Below are 23,002 nucleotides of genomic sequence, written 5' to 3'. Positions count from 1 at the left end.
CAGGTGGCTTGCTAACTAGTGCACATGGACAATGAGCGATTTACTTCCAATTCAGCTTTGTTCTCGTTCGAAAAGGACTTAAACCATAGTGAAAGACAGCAAGAGCCCAAAAGATCGCAGTCAACACCTGTTGTCTTTTCACAACTGGATCTGCATTTTCTTAAAGCAATACAAAAGTCACAAATGTAATATGTTCATACACACATATATCTGTGACAGGAGGGAAAGGGGCAGGGCACAACTTCTGAAAGAGTGACAGAGTCCAAGGACACAACACACAGCAATTAGAATCGAATGGGACCAAGATGGCAGACAAGACGGGACCTTTATCCTCAATCAGCAAGTGAAATGACATCCAGAGGTGCCACGACAGTTGCAAGGCACTATTAAAAGACCAAGGAGTGGGCAGTGGCCCAAATCCTGGAAATCTCTGCCCCTTCCCCAAAATAGCTGGAATAATCATCCCACTCATTAGCATACGAAATTACCCAGCCTATAAAAACCAAGCATGCCAAATTTCAGGGCCGTACTTGCCCTCTTCAATGGCCCACACTCTGTCTCTCTGAATTTGAATAAATCTATTTCTTACCTATCACTTTGTCTCTCACTGAATTCTTTCTGTGATGAGACATCAAGAATCTGAGCTTCATTAGGTCCTGAAACAAAGTACCATCGGTCTTGGCTGGGTTTGAGTCCCAGTCATGTGGGTTCAAGTCCCAAGCAGGGTTTTGGCTGGGTTCTAGCCCCAGCCCCATGGGTTCGACTCCCATACTGGGTTTTGGCTGGGTTTGAGTTACAGGTGGGTTAAAGTCCCAATCTGAGGTAAACGGTTTCATATCATCATGGTTATTTCCACTAGCGAAATTCTATCATCTGAATATCTTGTAATTTAAAAAAAAAATAACCACAGTACAACATGAGCAAAGACAAAGGCAAGAAATAACACAGGATTCAGGAAGTACAAACTGCTCTGTATATGGCTGAAGGAATATGTGCATAGATAACAATGCAAGGATAGGAGGGTGGAGAGAGAGGTAGAGTCTTTAAAAGGTGCCTCTTCTGTTAGTCAAGAAGTTTGTTATCTATCAAAATGGTCATATGATTCTTCTAGTTTCTGTCAACATGGTGAAATAAAGCTACCCTTGCATACTTGAAATAAACCTACTTTGTGGTAACATTAAAAAAAATAACCACAGAAACAGCATCAGTCAACGTGCCTAAACTTTGCACTCGTTTAGTAGAGCAGTATAAATCACTGCTGCTGTTCTCCCTACTCTTACAAACAAAAGAGGTTCACCCATCCCTTCTCCCAACGCCATGGGAAACAAAACAAACCCTGGTCTAGGCCTCCACACAATCCCAGAACCCACGCCCCCAAGATCCTGGGGACTGTTCTGGGTTTGTGTTTAGAAAGCTGAAAAGAAGAGAGATCAGGAGGAGAAATGGACACACAAAACGAAAGAAGGGCCTGCCCCAGAGGTAGCCAATTCTGGCTACTGTCTTTGAGCTGTAAAAAAACCTTCGATTATTGGAAAAAATATTTAAATCATTAGAAGAAAAAAGAATATTCTCTGACATATGAAAAAATATTTAAATCATTAGAAGAAAAAAGAATATTCTCTGACATATAAAAAAAGAATATTCTCTGACATATGCAAATTACATAAAAATCTAATTTCAGTGTCTGTAAATAAAGTTTTATTGGAACACATCCCCGTCCGTTCATTTACATATTGTGGAAGATCATCTTTGGGCTTCAGAGGCTAAGTTGTTTAGTTGTCGCAGAGACCAGAATGGCCTGCAAAGCCCAAATGACTTATTATTGGGCTCTTTACAGTAAAAGTTTGCAAAACCTTTGTCGAACCTAGCCAAAGTGTACATTTCATTCCAAACCTCTAAAATGGATCTCAAGAGAGAAGGGGGAGAAAAAAGCAACAGAGAAGGTTCTAAACCACCCACCATGACTGGGTGGGCAGGAGGTGGTAGTTTTGTGGAGGGAGGTAACTTAGATAGGATTCCTGTTCCACAGGAGCACAAAATAAGTCAGATATATAAAGTTTACTGGATCGAGAGTTTTTGCCGACAAACGACTTGTCTCCTTTTATAAATTTCTTTTAAGCACACAGCTTATCAGTGAACACAAGAACACGTTAGTTGCTCACAAATTAGCATTTAGTACAATTATCTACAAAAGGGACAAGGAATCCATTTACATTTCAAGTCTTCTTCTTTCATTTAGCCTGCAACTTTTCTCAAGTAACAAACACAACCAGGAACACTAGATAACTACCTCTTCTTATCACTGTGAATGTCATTTTAATCCACCTTTTAATAAAGCTGCTATTGTGTTAAGGCAGAGGAGTGAGGCAACTAGGGAAATGGAATAACTAATGAATAGAAATTGGAACCTGGCAAGCTTACTGACAACAGCCAAAGTGTGATGATGTCAAAGTTTCATTAATTGGATGTGTTAATCAACTTCTCCCCACGTACTCTTTGTTTCCTTAACTCTATCCTGTGCTTATCAGTGAATTCAACGGACTGGGTCTTTTGCCTAATTCAAACAGCAATATGCAGAAAAATGTCTGTAACTGAATTTCATAATTTAAAAATCACTCAGTTTATTTTGGGTCTAATCATTTAGGAGACATATGTCTGTTCTTATGCAGAAATAAAGTAAAAAACCTAAATACAGTATTATAAATGCTTTCAAACTCTGGGGTGGGAATGAAAACACTTTTAATAGTTGATCTGGTCTTAAAGATTTTGTTGCAGAAATCTTAGCTATACTCTTCACCTTCCCCACAAAACTGCTAATATATGTTTGCTTTTAGTGGTTCATGTATGTGCATCAGAAGAATGATGGTCTAATTTTTAATTAAAATTTGCTAGTGTTTCAACTCTTAGTTCTTTTTTTATTTTTTTAATCATTCAAACTAAATAAGTAAATACCATGTTGCAGAGAGGCACAGATGGCTGAGGAATCTATGGGAAGCCCAGATGGTGTATCCACATGCCCACAAGCCAGTCATCCCATTGGCAGCTTCCAACTTGACAGTGGATGGGATTAATATAACCTCTACAGTCTCCACACCAGCTGAGGGGCTCACAAGACTAGTGTTTGGGCCAGAAAAGATGCTGACTAAAGACATCCAGGTCTCACCTCACTGTCTGAGGCAAATTTGATTTCAAGTTTCATACGGACTGAAACAGCCTAACTTCCTTTGTAGCTGGTATAGGTCAATGATGCTTCTAAGACCATGTAGTGGTCTGTGTGGAAATGCGTGCCCAGATGTGCCCTCATGTGGATTAGAACCTCCTGTTTTTCTTTACGACAATCCCTATCACATTTTCAATTTATATTTCATGGGGAAAGTCCTCTACAAATTAAATACAGAGGAAAAAATATTCCTAAAGAAATTTGTCACAGGACTAAAAAAAAAAAAAATGCAATTATTATACAAGGGTAGAGTTTACCACAATCTTTCAAATAAATAATGAGTTTACAGAATTAGGAAAAAACCGTGTTTCCTTTCATTTTTATTAGGCAGTACTCTATCCTTAGAGGAAAATAAAAACAAACATACCAGTGTTCTAATCAATTTATAGAAAAAACTAACAGAACATGACATAAATAGGCTAATGTGCATAAACAAAAGAGAGATGCTCAGTTGTTTGAAAATCAACTTATTCATGTTGTAAAATAACACATACAAATTATTTAAGAAGCATGTCCTAAGAAATAGCAAATCCATATTTATTAACTTACAGAACCCTCTGGGCCTCAGTTTCCCAATGAGCAAAATGATCTCAAAGAGGAGATTGTGCAAACGAAGTAATTAATACACTAAAGTTCCTGGACAGCTGTAAGCACTCAAAGGTGTCAACTATTTTAATTCATTATTGAAAGTATTCCTAAAGTAAATGACAGTCACAATTATTTTCCAAAGAATTTTACTTTTTCTGTTATATAAGGAGATAGAAAATGGTTCACTGAATGAGCATGTATGTATGTTAGTCACTCATTTGTGTCCAACTCTTTGTGACTCTATGGACTATAGCTTATCAGGCTCCCCTGTCCATGGAATTCTCCAGGCAAGGATACTGAAGTGGGTAGCCATTCCCTTTTCCAGGAGATCTTCCCAACCTAGGGATCAAATCCAGGTCTCCTAAACTGCAGGCAGATTCTTTACCATCTGAGCCACCAGGGGAGCCCTCAAGAAGCATAAACGCAGGCAAACAAAGTGGAAAATTAGATAATCAGGAAAAAACAGGAGAGGAGGAAACAGCAGAAAGTATGACACTACTGTTTATAATTAAGGAACAATACACAATGAAACCATAATTTAGAACAGATCACAGAGAAGCAGAGTTAAAATGAGGAAAGCAGAGTTTGAAAGCAATAGAGGGAAATCACGAAGCCATGAAAAACAAGGTCACACCTTTAGTAATGCTAACAACTAACATGGGAATTCAAGCCATTATGGAAGAATCTGCAGGCTCTTTGATATTTCATTTTAAAGCTTTTAATAATTATTCAGACAGTCTGTCATTGCCACACAGCACAGAACATAGGCACTCTGGGATGGTCACTGAAGAAAAAACTCTAGAAGTAGGTTAGTGCACCAAGATGATGTTGTTCAGTCGCTCAGTCGTGTCCGACTCTCTGCGACCCCATGGACTGCGGCAGGACAGGCTTCCCTGTCCTTCACAATTTCCTGGATGGTGGAGTGACGGCAATTTAGACTGAGCTATTTCCAAGTCAAAGGTAAACCAGGTAAATCTTTCCTTAAATCTACTGAGGATGAGTAGGTTCCTTCCTCCAGGCACAACCTAAGCTGGATCCTACTGATTTAAATATCATAAGGTCCCTTCCTAGAACAGGGAGAACAAGAAAAGGAGAAAGTGATTTAAACATATTCCCTTTTATCACCTGGAAACAGTGTAAAGGACCAGGATGCATTCTAGGGTAGCTATACTGGAACTGCCATAGTATCGCCCTGGGATGAGTTCAGAGATTAAAACCACCGAAGACGCACTGCCTAGTGGCTTCTACCAAGCACAAGAGACAAATTTAGGGTGAGGGGCTCTGGCTGATGAGTAACTGGGACTCAAATAGTTTGTCTGTTCTCTAAAAACAAAAATCACATGAAGCAAGTGTCCTATAAACCAGGCAAGGAACTTAATCCTTTCAGTCTCTACTCATGTGGGTGCGATGGCCATTTGCTGCTTCCGCTGCTCATCGTCTTCAACTGCTTTCTGCCTCTCTGGTTTGTTTGTTTGTTCATTCACGTTGCTCCGTTAGTCAGCTGAAGCGGTTATTATAAACAGAATGAATTTACTCTAGTTACTGGCTCAGGAAAGCATATGGTGAGTGCGACAGGCCAATAGTTATCTGCCACCACAGAGTGATAAACTCAAGAGAAACCGATCAAACTGGGGTGTCCCACCCACTTCACAGCAGACAATGAATTTATTACCTAACACCCTTCCCAAGCCTCGTTATGTTTTCTAGCATTCTCTTCCAGATTTCCCCAAGGTTTTATTTATCCTTGCTGGACGGACAGTCCATGAGGCAGCATAATGTAGTAGTTAAGAGCGTGGATTCCACGACTAAGCCACTTACACTTGCCTCTGAGCGCCACTACATGAATTTAATCTGGAGAAAATTAATGTCTCTGAGCTTCAGTATTCTTTCCTCTTTCCTCACTGAGGTATATAATTGACATGTAACATTACATCAGTTTGATGTGTAGTGACTGGATACGTGTATACACTGTGAAATGATCACTGCAATAAATACAGTCATGATCCTTCATCATACAAAGTTAGAAAAACAAATTTCTTCCTTATGATAAAAACTGTTAAGACTTACTCTCTTGGCAACTTTCAAATATGCAATACAGAATTATGAACTATAATCACCATACTGTACATTGCAACCCAATGATGCATTTACTTTAGTTATAAATAAAATAACTAAAGTTTGTACCTGTTGACTCCTTTCATCCATTTTCCCACCCCCAACGCACGCCCCTCTGGCAACCACCATTCTATTCTCTGTATCTGAGCTTTGTTTTGTTTTTTAGATTCCACATATAAGCGAGATCCTTTGGTATTTGTCTTTATCTCATTTATTTCACTTAATATAATACCCTCAAAGTCTATCCATGTGATTGAAAATGGCAGGATTTTATCCTTTTTTTATGACTGAGAGTATTGTATATTGTATATGCCACATTTTCTTTATCTACTATGGACATGTAGGTCGCTTTCCATATCCTGGCTATTATAAATAATACAGCAATGAACATAGAGGTGAATATATCTTCTTGAATCAATATTTTCATTTTCTTCAGATAACCAGAAGTAGAATTGCTGGATCATATGGTAGCTCTATTTTTAATTTTTGCGGAAACTCCACACTGTTTTCCATAGTGGCTGTACCAATTTACATCCCCACCAATTGTGCACAAGTTTTCCCTTTCCTTCACATCCTCACCAACATTTGTTATTTGCGGTTTTTTGATAATAGTCATTTTGACAGGTGTGATGTGATATCTCATTGTGGTTTTGATGTGCATTTCCCTGATGAGTACTGATAATGAGCATCTTTTCATGTGCCTGTTGACCATCTGTATGTCTTCTTTGTAAAGATGTCTATTCAGATCTTCTGATCATTTTTTAATTGGATTGTTCGCTTTTTGTTGTTGAGTTGTATGAGCTCTTTATATATTTTGGATATTACTGCTGCTGCTGCTGCTAAGTCACTTCAGTCGTGTCCAACTCTGTGCGACCCCACAGAAGGCAGCCTGCCAGGCTCCGCTGTCCCTGGGATTCTCCAGGCAAGAACACTGGAGTGGGTTGCCACTTCCTTCTCCAATGCATGAAAGTGAAAAGTGAAAGTGAAGTCGCTCAGTCATGTCCGACTCCTAGCAACCGCATGGACTGCAGCCTACCAGGCTCCTCCGTCCATGGGATTTGCCAGGCAAGAGTACTGGAGTGGGTTGCCATTGCCTTCTTCATTTGGATATTAACCTCTTATCAAATATATAAACTGAAAATATTATCTCTCATTCAACAGGCTGCTTTTTCGTTTTGCTGATGGTTTCCTTTGCTGTGCAGAATCTTTTAACTTTGATGCAGTCTCACTTGTTTATTTTTGCTTTTGTTGTCTTTGCTTTTGGAGTCAGATCCCAAAATCACTGCCAAGACCAATGTTAAGAAGCTTACTGAATATGTTTTCTTCTAGGAGTGTCATGGTTTCCAGGCCTAAAGTCTTTAATCCATTTCAAATTAATGTTTGTGTGTGGTATAAGACAGTACCCTACTTTCATTCTTTTGCATATAGCTGTCTAGTTTTCCTAACATCATTTATTAAAAAGATTATCCTTTTCCAACCATATATTCTTGCCTCTTTTATTGCAGATCGATTGACCATAAAATCATGGGGTTTTATCTCCATTCTGTTCCATTGGTCTATGTGTTTGATTTTACGCCAGTGCTATGCTGTTTTGATTACTATAGTTTTGTAACATAGTTTGAAATTAGGGAGAGTGATGCCTACAGCTTTGTTCCTCTTTCTCAAAACTGTTTTGGCTAGCCATGATCTTTTGTACTTCCATACAAATTTTAGGATTCTTAGTTTAATTTCTGTGAAAAGTGCCATTGTTTTTTGATAGGGATGGCACTGAATCTGTAGATTCCTTTGGGTAATATGGACATTTTAACTGTATTAATTCTTCCAATCCATAATCACAGAATATTTTTCCATCTATTCATGTCTTCTTCAATTTCTTTCATCAATGTCTTACAGTTCTCAGCATTATAGGTCTTTCATTTCTTTGGTTAAATTTACTCCTAGGTATTTTACTCTTTCAATGCAACTGTTTAAATGGAATTACTTTCTTAATTTCTCTTTCAATAGTACATTATTAGTGTTTAGAAACACAAATTTTGTAAGTTGATCTTGTACCCTGCAACTTTACTGATTTCATTTATTGATACTAACATTTTTTGAGTGTTTGTTTTCTATATAAAAAACTGTTATTCACTTACTTCTTCCTTTCCAATTTGAATGCCCTTTATTTCTTTTTTTGCCCAACTGCTTTGAATAGGACTCCCAATACTATGTAGAATAAAAGGAGTAAGAGTGGGCATTCTTGCTTTGCTCCTGATCTTAGAGGAAAAGCTTTCAGCTTTTCACTATTAAATATGATGTTGGCAGTGGGCTTGTCATGTATATGCATGCATGCTCAGTCAATCTGACTCTTTGCCACCCCATGGACTGTAGCCCTCTAGCCTCCTCAGTCCATGAACTTTCCCAGGCAAGAAGATTGGAGTGGGGTGCCATTTCCTGCTCCAGGGAATCTTCCTGACCCGGGGATAGAACTCATGTCTCCTACATCTGCATGGGTTTGTCTCATATGGCCTATATTATGCTGAGGTATGTTCCCTCCTTGCCCACTCTATTGAGAGTTTTTATCATAAATGAATGTTGAATTTTATAAAATGCTTTTCTGCATCCATTGATATGATCATATGATTCATAGCCTTCATTTTGTTAATATATCACAAACTGATTTTAAGATGCTGAATGATCCTTGCATCCTGGAACAAATCCCACTTGATTAATTATATATGATCCTTTTAATGTATTATTGAATTTAATTTTTAATATTTTGTGAGGATTTTTGCATCTATGTTCACCAGGAATTTTGGTCCATACTTTTCTTGTGTTTTTTGTCTGGCTTTGGTATCAGAATAATGCTGGCCTTATAAGTGAGTTTGGAATCATTCCCTCCTTTTCATTTTTTGGGAAAAGTCTGAGAATGACAGATATTAAATCTCCTTTAAATGTTTGATAGAATTTATCAGTGAAGTCATTTGTTCTTGAGTTTTGTTTCTTCTGAGAGGTTTTTGATTACTAATTCAATCTCCTTAGTAATAATCAGTCTATTCAAATCTACTATTTCTTCATGATTCAATCCTCAAAGATTGTATGCTTCTACAAATTTATTCATTTCTTTTAGGTCATCTGATTTGTTGGAGTATAATTGGTTAAATGGTCTCATGATCTTTTGTATTTCTGTGCTATCAATTGTAACTTCGCTTTCATTTCTGATTTTACTTATTTGAATCCTCTATTTTCCTGGTGTGGCTAGCTAAAGGTTTGTCAAATTTGCTTATCTTTTCAGAGAACCAGCTCTTAGTTTCATTGATATTTTCTATTGTATTTTAATCTCTATTTATTTCTACTCTGACCATTGTTATTCCTTTCCTTCTGGTAACTTTAAGCTTCATTTGTTCTTATTTTCCTAATTCCTTTAGGTACAAGGTTAGATTGTTTATTTGACATTTCTCTTATTTCTTGAGGTAGATTTGTATTACTATAAACCTCCTTCTAGAACTGCTTTTGCTGCTTCTCATAGATTTTGGTAGATTATGGTTCCATTTTCATTTGTCTCAAGGTATTTTTTGATTTCTCCTTTGATTTACTCATTAATAGATTGTTCAGTAGCATGTCTTTTAATCTGCACATATTTGTGTATTTGTGATTTGTCCAGTTTTCTTCTTGCAATTGATTTCTCGCTTCATGTCATGTGATCAGAAAAGATGCTTGATGTGATTTCAGTCTTCTTCAATTTATTGACATTTATTTTGTGGCCTGATGTATGATCTATCATGGAGAACGCTCCATGTGCACCTGAGAAGAATGCATACTCTGCTCCTTTTGGATAGAAAGTTCTATATATAACTATTGAGTCTATCTGCTCTAATGTGTCTTTTAAGCCTGATGTTTCCTTATTCATTTTCTGTCTATATGATCTATCCACTGAAGTCAAGGGGAGTATTAAAGTCCTCTACTATTATTGCATTGCTGTCAATTTCTCCCTTTAGGTTGTTTATATATATATATTTTACATATCTAGCTGTTCAGTTTTCTTATCTGCAAAATGGGAAGAAAATAATGGTGCCCATCTTTAAGAACTGTGTTGAGGATTAAATGAGTTAATATCTGTAATGTGCTTAGAAATATCCCCCATAGCTGTTTATCATTGTCATAGAGTATGTATGGGTAAGGGAAGCAACTTTCATCTGGTTCTTCTAAACAATGGTCCTGTTCTATTGTTTTAATTATCGCCAGGGACCTGATGACTATCCAGTCTTTATCTCCCTTGTCATCATTTTCCCATCCTCCTGATCTTCATGCCTACCTGCCAGCCAGCATATAATCTCACGAGCCCTTCAAATCCAACAAACTAACTCAGACTGGACACACTGCGTTTCTTCTCATCTCAGACCCTTCATTCTACTTTAGTTTTTCAAGTGATTCGTTATTCTGGTCTCAGATCCAATGTCACCTCCTCAGGGAAGCCTTATTTATAAGAGCCTCCCTACCACACGTATCCCCACAAATTGTCCCTATCTCAGTATCCTGTTGTGGTTTCTTCATAGCCCTGATCACTGTATTGGACCTGATCTTTTGCATTTATTTGCTTTCTTATTGATTAAATGTCCCCTCGCCCCCCACCACTAAAGTAAAGCTCCATGAGACCAACATCTTGTTTTGTTCACTGTTATATCCTGGAAACCTAGAGCAAATTCTGGCAGTTAGTACATGCCCAGTGTTTATTAGATGAATTATTGACTAAATTCCATGGCATAAATTTCAGAAAATTTTGCTCTCAAATATTTGCTTAAGAAATGTTTTCAGGCAGAATACTCTTTGACATAAGTCACAGCAATATTTCTGGGGATCTGTCTTCTAAAGCAAAGGAAACAAAAGAAAAATACACAAATGGGCCTAATTAAAAGCTTTTGCAAAGCAAAGGAAACCATTGACAAAACAAGAAGATAACCTACTGAATGGGAGAAAATACTTGCAAATAATGAGGTCATATCCAAAATATATAAACAGCTCATACAACTCAACAACAGAAAAACAAACAAGCGGATTAAAAACTGGGCAAAAGACCTGAACAGACAGTTTTCTAAGAGGAACTACAAATGGTCCACAGGCACATGAAAAGATGTACAATTATCTCTAATCATCAGGGGGATGAAAATCAAAACCACCATGAGCTATCACCTCACACCTGTCAGAATGGCTATCATCAAAAAGAACACAAATAACACGTGCTGACAAAAATGAGATGAAAACAGAACCTTCACACGCTGCTGGTGGGAACATAAGTTGGTGACACCTCTGTGGAAAATAGTATGGAGGTTTCTCAAGAAAACTAAAAACAGAGCTACCATATGATCCGGCAATTCCACTCCTGGGTATGTATACAAAAAACAAGAATGCTTATTTGAAAAGATGCAGCCCAGTGTCCACAGTAGCATTATTCACAACGGCCAAGACATGGAAGCAGCCTAAGTGTCTGCCAGAAGATAGATGGATAAAGAAGATGCATGTGTGTATATACACACACACACACATATTTATATATAATGGAATATTATTCAGTCATAAAAAAGAATGAAATTTTGACACCTGCAACAACACAGATGGACTTGGAGGGTATTATGCAGAGTGAAATAAGTCAGACAAATACAAATTCTGTATTATACTGCTTATATGAGAAATTAAAAATACAATAAAATATTGAATATAGCAAAAAAAAAAAAAAAGAATATTCGCAAATATAAGTAAACAAACTAGCAGTTACCAGTGGAGAGAAGGAAGTGAGGAGGGGTATATAGGAGTGGGGTGTTAAGAAGTTCAAATTATTATGTATAAAATAAGCTACAAGGACACATTGTATACTCCAGATAATATAGCCAATATTTTGTAATAATTATAAATGGAGTATAACCTTTAACATTGTGAGTCACTATACTATACACTTGTAACTTTTATGGTACATCGATAAAAAGGGATTATTTTCACCAACTGTGTTTATAATAAAAAGGCTTTGGCACTTGGTAGGATAAGGCAGTGACAACCCACTCCAGTACTATTGCCTGGAAAATCCATGGATGGAGGAACCTGGTAGGCTGCAGTCCATGACATCGCTAAGAGTCGGACATGACTGAGCGACTTCACTTTCGCTTTTCACTTTCATGCATTGGAGAAGGAAATGGCAACCCACTCCAGTGTTCTTGCCTGGAGAATCCCAGGGACGGGGGAGCCTGGTGGGCTGCCGTGCATGGGGTCGCACAGAGTCGGACACGACCGAAGCGACTTAGCAGCAGCAGCAGCAGGATAAGATTCAATATTTAGATACATGGAAAGCCCCGCTGACCCTGAAACAGGAGATAAATGAATCCCCTATAGTTTTTTTTCCTGTATACTTAACACTTGTACACTTAACACAGAAGCTTACAGAAGTTCAACTTGAGTGTGCCTTGATTAGGACAGTGATCCCACTGTGACTTTAGGTATTTATGTCAAAATAAATGCCCACAAATGACAAATAAATTCATTTTGACATACATGCCTCCTGTCCTTTAGAGAACCACTCAACTGTTTTCATTAATAACTATCTAAAAACAGCTACTTGCCTTAGGGACAAAGAGTAAAAGCAAGACCAATCGCCAGTTTCAACAGATGACAAGTTGATATTTTTTCCTCACAAGATATTCTAACAGCTCCCAATGAGACTGGCAGTCATGTGATGGGTAACCAGACCATTCAGCTGACAGGAAAACATATTTATTGACTCCTAATTTGAGAATCACTCTTTATACTAGCTGGGCGATATTATTCATTTCAGTTAAACTCAACAAACATTTACTGAATTTCTCCTTTCTGTTCAGGTAAGTAGTGGACAGAATATAATCAGATCAGATCAGATCAGATCAGTCGCTCAGTCGTGTCCGACTCTTTGCAACCCCATGAATCAGGGGGCCTCCCTGTCCATCACCAACTCCCGGAGTTCACTCAGACTCACGTCCATCGAGTCAGTGATGCCATCCAACCATCTCATCCTCTGTCGTCCCCTTCTCCTCTTGCCCCCAATCCCTCCCAGCATCAGAGTCTTTTCCAATGAGTCAACTCTTCGCATGAGGTGGCCAAAATACTGGAGTTTCAGCTTTAGCATCTTTCCTTCCAAAGAAATCCCAGGGCTGATCTCCTTCAGAATGGACTGGTTGGATCTCCTTGCAGTCCAAGGGACTCTCAAGAATATAATCAGTGAGACACAGAACCTGTCTTCATTGAGTTAATATTTGTGCGGGTGCCTGGCATATAGCAGTTCCTCAATAAAACTGTGCTGAACCCACTAAAGCAGAAGACAGTATTATGTAAAAGCATTAGTAAGATTTCCACGTGCTCTGGAACTTGCAGCCTGGAGGGGCAGAAACAAGCTGGGATCCAGACCCATGAGCCAAGCTAGGATCCAAGCTCTGAGGCTTCCTAGCTGTGTGATCCTCAGCAAATTTCTTAACCGCATCAGACCCAATCTGATCCCATGTAAATGGGGATAAGAAGTCCTCCAGCTTTGGGGACTTGCCATTGGAGAATGAGAGATGATATCTGTAAAACAATAGGCTTGGCACAGGGGAGGGGCTCAATGCCTGATAAGTAAGAGCCAGCAGGGAGCAGGAAATGCTTCCAAAGAAATTTATGAAAGAAAGACAGGTGGAGGCAATCCAGGCAGAGGGAGTGTTGTCAGCCCGGCTTGGAGAAGGATTTGCGCAGGGTGCAAGCATCTATCTGGGGGAGAGGGAATCACTGTGTTGGCCGTATTAGAATGGCTGAAGACACGAGGCAGCAGGATGGAAAGTAATACGTCAGCTGAAGGCTTTGGATCCCAGGCCCAGGACTTTATACTCTCTGAGGTCAAACGGGTCCACTGAGAGTCTGGGGCAAGGAGGAACGCAGGCAAGTAGAAAATCAAACACAATATTAAAAAATTCAGAAATGGTATAGAGCTGGAAGGGATCTGAGGGTCAGATCAGATCAGTCGCTCAGTCGTGTCCGACTCTTTGCGACTCCATGAATTGCAGCACACCAGGCCTCCCTGTCCAACATCAACTCCCAGAGTTCACTGAGACTCACATCCATCGAGTCAGTGATGCCATCCAGCCATCTCATCCTCTGTCGTCCCCTTCTCCTCCTGCCCCCAATCCCTCCCAGCATCAGTCTTTTCCAATGACTCAGCTCTTTGCATGAGGTGGCCAAAGTACTGGGAGTTTCAGCTTTAGCATCATTCCCTCCAAAGAAATCCCAGGGCTGATCTCCTTCAGAATGGACTGGTTGGATCTCCTTGCAGTCCAAGAGACTCTCAAGAGTCTTCTCCAACACCACAGTTCAAAAGCATCAATACTTCAGCACTCAGCCTTCTTCACAGTCCAACTCTCACATCCATACATGACCACAGGAAAAACCATAGCCTTGACTAGACGGACCTTTGTTGGCAAAGTAATGTCTCTGCTTTTGAATATGCTATCTAGGTTGGTCATAACTTTCCTTCCAAGATAGGGCTGCTCCAATGGACACACTGTTACAGATAAGAAAACTGATAAACTACACAGGAAACATGCTCAGAGCCCCAGGCCACTTGGTACCAGAACAGTGTACAGACAGGAATCCACGTTTCCTGATTTAACAAGCACTTCTCCAATGCCACCAACATATGGAGTGCATGTGCCGAAACAGGGCATGATGTATTAATATATGTGTATATACATATGTGTACATGTGGCTCAGTGGTAAAGAATCTGCCTGCTAGGCAGGAGACATGGGTTTGATCCCTGCATCAGAAAGATCCCCTGGCAAAGGAAATAGCAACCCACTCCAGCATTCTTGCCTGGGAAATCCCATGGACAGAAGAGTCTGGCGGGCTACAGTCCACGGGTCACGACTAAATTTGGACATGATTTAGTGACTAAAATAACAATTATATATATATATATATAAAAATATGTGAAAGTGAAAAGTGAAAGTGAAGTCGCTCAGTCGTGTCCGACTCTTTGTGACCCCATGGACTGTAGCCTACCAGGCTCCTCCCTTCATGGGATTCTCCAGACAAGAGTACTGGAGTGGGTTGCCATTTCCTTCTCCAGGGGATCTTCCCAACCTAGGGATGGAACCCAGGTCTCCTGCATTCCAGGCAGACACTTTAACCTCTGAGCCACCAGGGAAGCCCATATGCATATATAAATACATGCATACACAAATATACATATATTTACACACATGCACATCATGCTTACATAAAAGTATCCACCAGGGTACATACTATGGAGACAGAGAATGACCTCCTCTGGGACAGAGAAGCACATGGCCACTGAAAACTTGGAAGCTTTCCCCAGACAGCACCTCTCCCCAGAAGTGGCACAACCTCTCCCTCTCCCCTGGTTCCTTCCTCAACTTTCAGAGCTCCTAAACCTCCACCTCCCACCCCCAACTGCCCTGCTAATTCCACATCTTAAACATTCCTCAAAGTTAAATAGCACTGTAAGGAAGCAAAGAGACCAATCCAGGAAGTGGGACTTAGCTCAGCAAATTAATGGCACAAAAAATAAAAACAGGGATCTGCTCCGGAGTGAAAGAGACCCATGAAGCACAACCACCAAATGTTTAACACGTGAGCCTTGCCTGAATCCTCACTTGAAACAAAAGTCGTCCACTCAGTCGTGTCCGACCCTTTGCAACCCCATGGACTATACAGTCCATGGAATTCTCCAGGCCAGACTACTAGAGTGGGTAGGCGTTCCCTTCTCCAGGGGATCTTCCCAACTCAGGGATTAAACTGGGGTCTCCTGCATTGCAGGTGGATTATTTACCAGCTGAGCTATTAGGGAAGCCCCCTCAAAAACAAAAGCTATAAAAAGACAGTTTTGAGAGAAATGTGTAAGAATATTGGATAGGACAGTGACATGATAAGCTTATGCAGGAAAATGTCAATTTCACAGAGGGACCTATGAAAGTATACAGAGGTGATGTGATGAGACCTGCTTTATTTAATGCTAATATTTGTTTTTAATTATTTGGCCACTTCAGGTCTTAGTTGCAGTACATGGGATCTTTAGCCGTGGCATGCGAACTCAGTGCCAGCATGTGGGATGGACTTCTCTGACGAGGAATTGAACCCAGGCCCTCTGAATTGGGAGCACAGAGTCAGCCACTGGATGGCCAGGAAAGTCCAGCTGTCTGTTTTAAAGTACTTCTGGCAAATAATGAGAGAAAACAAGCAATGAATAAACCAGACAACTGTTGAATCTGGGTAATCAGTATATGGGGGTTCACTGTGCTATTCTAACTTTGACTATGACTGAACTTTTCTTGATTAAAAGTGGGGTCTTATTTCCACATCCCAAACCAAACAAACCAAAACCCATCTTACCTATACCTTCCCTGTCAAAAGGGATCCCGCTCTTATTTTCCACTCACTGACATTCTAGTTCATCTGACTGCACTTAAACTCTGGGAACCTCCAAGAACCCTGTCTCTTCTCACCCTCCTCACCTCTCCCGGTTTCCTGATCTGCACCCACGTCTCCAATTACTATCCAGAAAGGTACTGTTAGCCCTGGCCTTGACTTCTGAGCGGAGCTGCAGTGGATATTTCTGTACGCGTTTCCCAGTAAGCAGCGCATGCTCCTGTGGGGTACTGAGCAGATGGAGCCCACAAATTTCCCAACTCTAGCACTAACTCCCAACTGACTTTTCCTCCTTTATTCCACATCTCAGGTACCACCATTGTTTCCCGAGGGTAGAAATCGCTCCCTGCCATCAATTCCTCCCTGCCCCGCCAGTCCCCACTTCTAATTGATAGCAACTTTTGCCAATTCTATTTCAGAAGGGTGTCTCAAACCCAAACCCACCTCAGTATTGCACTGCCCAAGACAGCTCAGGCCTAGAATCCTACGATAAGTGGCCACTTCTCTCCTGGCCATGGCTATCCCCAAGCCAGCCATCCCCCGCTCTGCTACCCCGGACACTTCCCCAAGTCAGCCCTGGTCTTCCCCAAGTCAGCCAGGAGGTCTTGCAACAGACCTACTGTAACTGTCTCCTCCTTCAGAGTCCAGCAGGCCTGTGTTTGCATCCCCACGGGCAATCATTAATGACAACAAAAACCCTGAATGATTACCCTGTGAGGCATTATACTAGGTACTTCATTTACCTTACCTTTTTTAACCCTTACAGCAGGTTTATTTTTAAACAGATATTATTATCCATTCTACAGATAAGGAAACAGAGGCACAGATTACACTCATTTGCTCAGAGTCATACAGTCAGTAGGTGGCAAGCCACAGAATTGGCCCTAGACAATCTAGTTCTGAACCAGGCTAACCTGATGTCCCTACTTGAAGTTAACATCCCTAAGACTCAGTTTTTTTAATCTGCCAGATGGAGTTAACAAAGCCTGCCTCAAAAGATTGCTGTCAGGATTCGATTTAATCAGAACTCAAAAAACACTAGCTACTGCTGAGCATTGGATGGTTTCCAGTTTTCTGAGGAGGAATTCGGAGAGTCTCAGCTCAGTGTGGTTCCTCCTCCCTCCCCGGGTCTCCCTAGTATGTTTCAGGATTCCTGGGAAGGAGTCCATGTCCAGCTCCCCTTGTTAATGGAACCGCATTCAAATAGACATTCAACTGTGCAGTCATCCATTCGCTCAGCGCCAACAGAGTGCCCTTCACTGTGCTGGGAACGGGGCGAACTGGATAAGAACCTGACCTCGGAGGGTCGGTCTCTGGGTAGGATAAACACACAGGAAAAAATTATAAGAAATAATGCCATTTGCAGCAACACGGATGGACTCAGATTATTATACAAAGTGAAGCTAGTCAGACAAAGAAAGACAAATAACACATCATATCACTTATATGTAGAATTTAAAAAGATGATACAAACAAACTTATTTACTAAACAGAAATAGACTCACAGACATAGAAAACAAACTAATGATTACCAAAGGATAAGGGGAGAGCAGGGAAAAATTAGGAATTTGGGATTAATAGATACCCATTAATATATATAACATAGCTGAACAACAAGGACCATAGTTGAGGGAACTACATTCAATATCTTGTAATAATGTAAAAGAATCTGAAAAAGAATATATATATATATACACACATATATATATATACACACACACACATATATATATAAATATAAATGTATATACACACACACATATATATAAATATATATATTTATATATATAAATAAATATATATACACACATATATGTATATATATTATATATATGTATATATATTTTATATATATGTATATACACACACACACATATATATATACGTATAGCTGAATCTTTTTGCTATATACTTGAAACACTGTAAATCAACTATCTTTTAACCAAAATAAATACAAATTCAAAAAATATTTATAGTAGACTGAGTGCTATATCAGAGGATGACACAAAGGGAAAAGTGCTGAGAATACAGTGATTAGCTTTGCTCTGGGGGAATTCAGCAACATGGCATAAATCCATCATGACTGATCACTTGGGTGCTCAGTTCCTCCTGCTGTGCTGTGCTTAGTTGCAGAGTCGTGTCCAAGTCTTTGCGACCCCATAGACTGTAGCCCACCAGGCACCTCTGTCCGTGGGGATTCTCCAGGCAAGAATCCTGGAGTGGGTTGCCATGCCCTCCTCCAGAAGATCTTCCTGATCCAGGAAGGGAACCTGCCTCTCCTGCATTGGCAGGTGGGTTCTTTAAAGAACCATCCCTGGATCAGGAAGATCCCCTGGAGAAGGGCATGGCAACCCACTCCAGGATTCTTTCCTGAGAAATCCCATGGCAGAAGGAGCCTGGCGGGCTACAGTCTGTGGGGTCACAAAGAGTTGGACATGACTTAGTGACTCAACAACAACAATTATGACCACTTAGCAAATATTAATTTATGATGGGCAGCTATACTGTTCTTCAATCATGATTTTTTTTTAAATAAAATCATTGACTTTTGAGAAAACCGCACTAAACACAAAAGTTTAGTCCCTTCTGAGCTCACGGTAATCAGGAAATCTTAACTGCCAAACCTCAAAGGTCCCATTTAACATGAGCATCCTAACAGCTTGAAGAAGGCAAGAAATATAAAATGCATTTCATTTTTTCAAAAAATGTTTAGATTATTTAATAATTCAAAACCAGATACTATTTCCTTCTATATAAAAGCACCCAAAAACATCCCCATGGCTTTCTACATATAAAGTGGATATAATTTAATATTAAAGATTTCCTTCTGCATTTCTCTTTATCTAGAAAGTGTGCCAGAGGTGTTTTTGCCAGTGTAACTTAGAAAAGACCAGGTCAAGCTAACAGGGTTGTTTGAGAGCCAATAAAAAAAAACTATTTGTATTCCTTCATTCCCGTTCAAATGGCCCAGATCTGCCTGCTACCGGCCTGTCAGCCATGGGCGAGGTGGAATCAGTAAGACTGAAACCTGTCCCAGACAGTGGCAGAAAATAAGAGCATAGGCCACCATAGGTGTCCCAGGCCCCAAGTGCCTGTCAGCCAAACGAGGGCCACAAAGACCCTGCTGCAGAGGAGTGGGACGCGCCCCACGAGTGGCAGAAGAGCACAAAGGCCCTGCTTGGCCTTCTGTCTGTACATTAAGATTCCAAAAGCACAGCCGGTGGCAAACCTCTCTATCCTACGATGACAGTAAGAAAGACTGGGGGGACTGTTTCGTTCAAGCTCTGAAGACAAAATGACCTTCTGTCTCATGGAGGCTTATCCAGCACCCCAAAGCTGCAGATACCAAAATGCAGTCAGCACCTCTGCAATGATTTTAACCAGCTTGATTTCTATAGAAGATCAAAATGGTGCACCTGTCTCCTATGCTCACATTCAAATGTACTTTACCGTTTTCCCCCTCCTTCATACTGTCCTTGTTGACGCTCCCCAGTGAACCAGTGGGTCCACGCTGGTCACAGACCAAATGGTAAAGAGCTGTAGGAATGGTCTCACCTTCAAGCCCCCCCCTTTCCAAGTCAGCCTTCTTTGTTTTTGTAGCTGTTGCTTTAACTGCCTAAAGGAACTCTCTTTTCCTCTGTGTTTGAAGCAGCAGGACAGCACTTCTCTCCTATTGATGGTTTTATCTCTTCTCCAAGCCCCCCAGAGGTAGCAGCAGCTATGGCAGCTTGCAGGTGTTGTGTGCGAGGGGTAGGGTTGGGGGTCTCCTGCAGAGAAGCACAGCACACAGCAGCTTCCCCAGCGCCAGGGAAAGGGGCCCATTGGGATGATGTGATGACATTGTGGCCACTGGGGCGTCGTTCCACTGGTCTGCAGAAGATCCTTTACAATTGTCATTTGCCCCAGTCCATCTGCTTATTTGCTTTTAAGTAAAAAGGTGTGAAATGATCTCTCCAGTCAAAGAAGGAATGACTTCCGTGTACCTGACTGTGTGGGGTGGCTACTGAATGAGCAGGCCTCGCTTCCATAAAAGTCTGCTCCTAACGTTCCTAACCTAGAGAAAAAAGATCGGGCATTTTTTTAATGTTCAAAGGGACGCCTTCCAAAGGCTGAAGAATAAAGAAGCTCCATCCAGCTGTGCCCCAGGAGACCCATCAATCTCAGGCTGCAGAGCCTTTGGACAGAGCTACATCACAGTTATGGGGCTCGGGGAAGGAGGGAAGACCTGGATGTGTACTGTTTAAGGATCAAACAAGAAAAATGTTCTCCTGTTTCACTTGGTGCAGTGAAACAGCTAAGATTCTTGGAAGCCCACTTGACTGTTTTTGCTGTTTTTCTCTGAAACAACCTCTTACTAAGTGGGCCTTCTCTGTGCTAAACTAGATGCCAGAAAAAAAAGTCACGTGGGTGGTGTGTGACCTGTTTTCCATCAAATGTCCTGCTCCCTGCTGGCGGCGTGAATTAAGGGGCCTCCATCTGGGAGTAATGACACTCCTTGAAGAACATCAAATACTAGTGACCTGTGTTACGGCTACAACCGAAAACCGCATGCCTGCGTGTCAACAGAAAGAAGACCAACTGGGAAGACCAGGCATTTTCTAAGTTATCCATTTACTTTGTCATTCACTAATGAGCTGAAGCCAAGCTCCAATATCTTTAACTGAGAAAATTCTCCCCATACAGTAGTTGTCTGCAAATTAAGATCACTGTTATTGTTTTAACATTGAGCATTTGAGCAGTCAGCATTTAAGGACAAGCATTTTGTCAGAGCTGAGCTTAAGGATCACTGCTGTGAAGCAGAGATCATGGGCCAGCGCCAGTTCCTGCTGAGAAACAAAGAGGGGATTCTTTACTGACAGTTATAAGAGATGTTATATAATCTCCCTCCTTTTCTCCAGGAGCAAGTGTAATTACTTATTTGTCGAAGATGAAAAGCATTTTTCCACCAAGACTCCGCTATTTTGATTCTATAACTCCCCCATTAACAATCAGGCAGGAGCAGGGGGAGATGGTCAGACCTTCCTGACCCTTGAGTTCTCCATCGGGTAAATTATCTTTAGAATTTAAACAGACTTTTATATAATTGCAATTTTATTTGATAACGGTGTCCCTTCTGCTTGAATTTGAATCCCAATTCCCCTCCTTGGTAGCAGAGTGCCCTTGGGCAGGGTAGCTAACTGCCCCATGCCTCAGTTTTCCTACCTTGTAAAGTAAAATCATCATAATGAAAGCACCGGCCTCAAAGCACTGCTGCTGTTTCTTTCCCTTCTAATCTTCTTACTCTCTGGTGTGCTGAAAGGGAAGAGGACCTGAAGCCAGAAAATTTAGGCTTGAATTCTTATCTCCTCCTTTTAAAGAAAATTAAATCATTATACCTTTGTATCGATAATGGTTAGGCAAACCATCTAACCTTTTAAAACCTTAGTTTACTTATCCCTGAAATAGCGGAGTCTAGGTAGAAAAATGCTTTTCATCTTAGACAAATAAGTAATTACTTTATAGGATTCAAGGATTAAATGAGAGACTGCATGCGAGTCCTAAACTCTCTAATTATTCACGTTACTTAACTTTTATGATTCATGACTTATTTGCTGTCCTTAGTACCAACCCGGGACACGAATTTCTTGTTAAGTAATTATCTCCCCCAACCTCTGATACAGCTCTGCCCTCCAACCCGCTTTCCCTCATCTTAACATTTCAATCCTAGCCTTTTTATCCTCTCATGCATGTCTGATTTCCAGCTATTATAAGCTGCAGTTCCCGAGGATATGACTACGGTGATGAACTATGTTCTGGCCCTGGAACCTTGAGTGGCCTAGAAAAGCTTGAGTCCAATAAAACATCTGCAACACACCATCCTGCAGTCAGCCAAGTGGGCCGAGATGTGCCCGGCAGGAAGCTACCGAGATGGGCCCACTGAGCTGTGAGGTACTGGGAGGTCTGATAAAATATTTGAGAGCACACAGATTTCTCTCTTACCAACTGCTGGATCAGGGGCAGGGACTCAACTTTGTTGAGAAGCAATTTGCTTATATCTTAAAACAGACATACACTGCATAGTATATGTGGGTCAGGAGGGGGGTGGTGGAAGATCCCTTGTAGAGACGGGATAGTCTAGGAAATCAAACTTGTGACAACTCCCCACACTTCCACACAAATCCCTCTTATTCTGTTCTACACTTTCTTTTCAGATAGCTATTATCACTTTCTGGAGTACAACACAATTTACCCATTTACTATGTTTCCTGTCTACCGTCCACTTTAATCTCCACTAAAATGTGAGTCTGAGAGAAGGTATCTTTACTGTTCTTTCTGCTGATGTATTTCAAGTGCCTAAAACAATACCTGACTCACCGTAGGTGCTTAGTGAGCAACGAATGGATCACAGTCAAAACGGAACATAAGCCAAAATACATCAAAAAGTGCTAACACTGAGGGGCTCATATTCTGGGTATCACTTAAATTCCTATGAAAATGTTCATTATTTCTTCCAATTTTTAATTCAAAACACCCTTTTTCCTTTCCCTCTAGCGTTGTTGTTGTTCAGTCACTAAGTCATGTCTGTCTCTTTGCGACCCCATGGACTGCAGCACGCCAGGCTCCTCTCTCCTTCACTATCTCCCAGAGTTTGTTCAGATTCATGTCCATTGAGTTGGTGATGCTATCTA

General features: G+C 40.6%; 1 protein-coding gene across 16 annotated transcripts in view; it reads right to left on the bottom strand.

The window, feature by feature from the left end:
• The window catches only part of NCAM1 (neural cell adhesion molecule 1), a 366,923-nt gene that overhangs the window by 192,680 nt on the left and 151,241 nt on the right, over positions 1 to 23,002 (bottom strand). The window lies entirely within an intron of this gene.

This window comes from Bubalus kerabau, chromosome 15, assembly GCF_029407905.1.
Source record: "Bubalus kerabau isolate K-KA32 ecotype Philippines breed swamp buffalo chromosome 15, PCC_UOA_SB_1v2, whole genome shotgun sequence".
NCBI classification, from domain to species: Eukaryota; Metazoa; Chordata; class Mammalia; order Artiodactyla; family Bovidae; genus Bubalus; species Bubalus kerabau.
The sequence above is the reverse complement of the archived record's forward strand: the minus strand, read 5'-3'. Positions and strand labels throughout refer to the sequence as shown.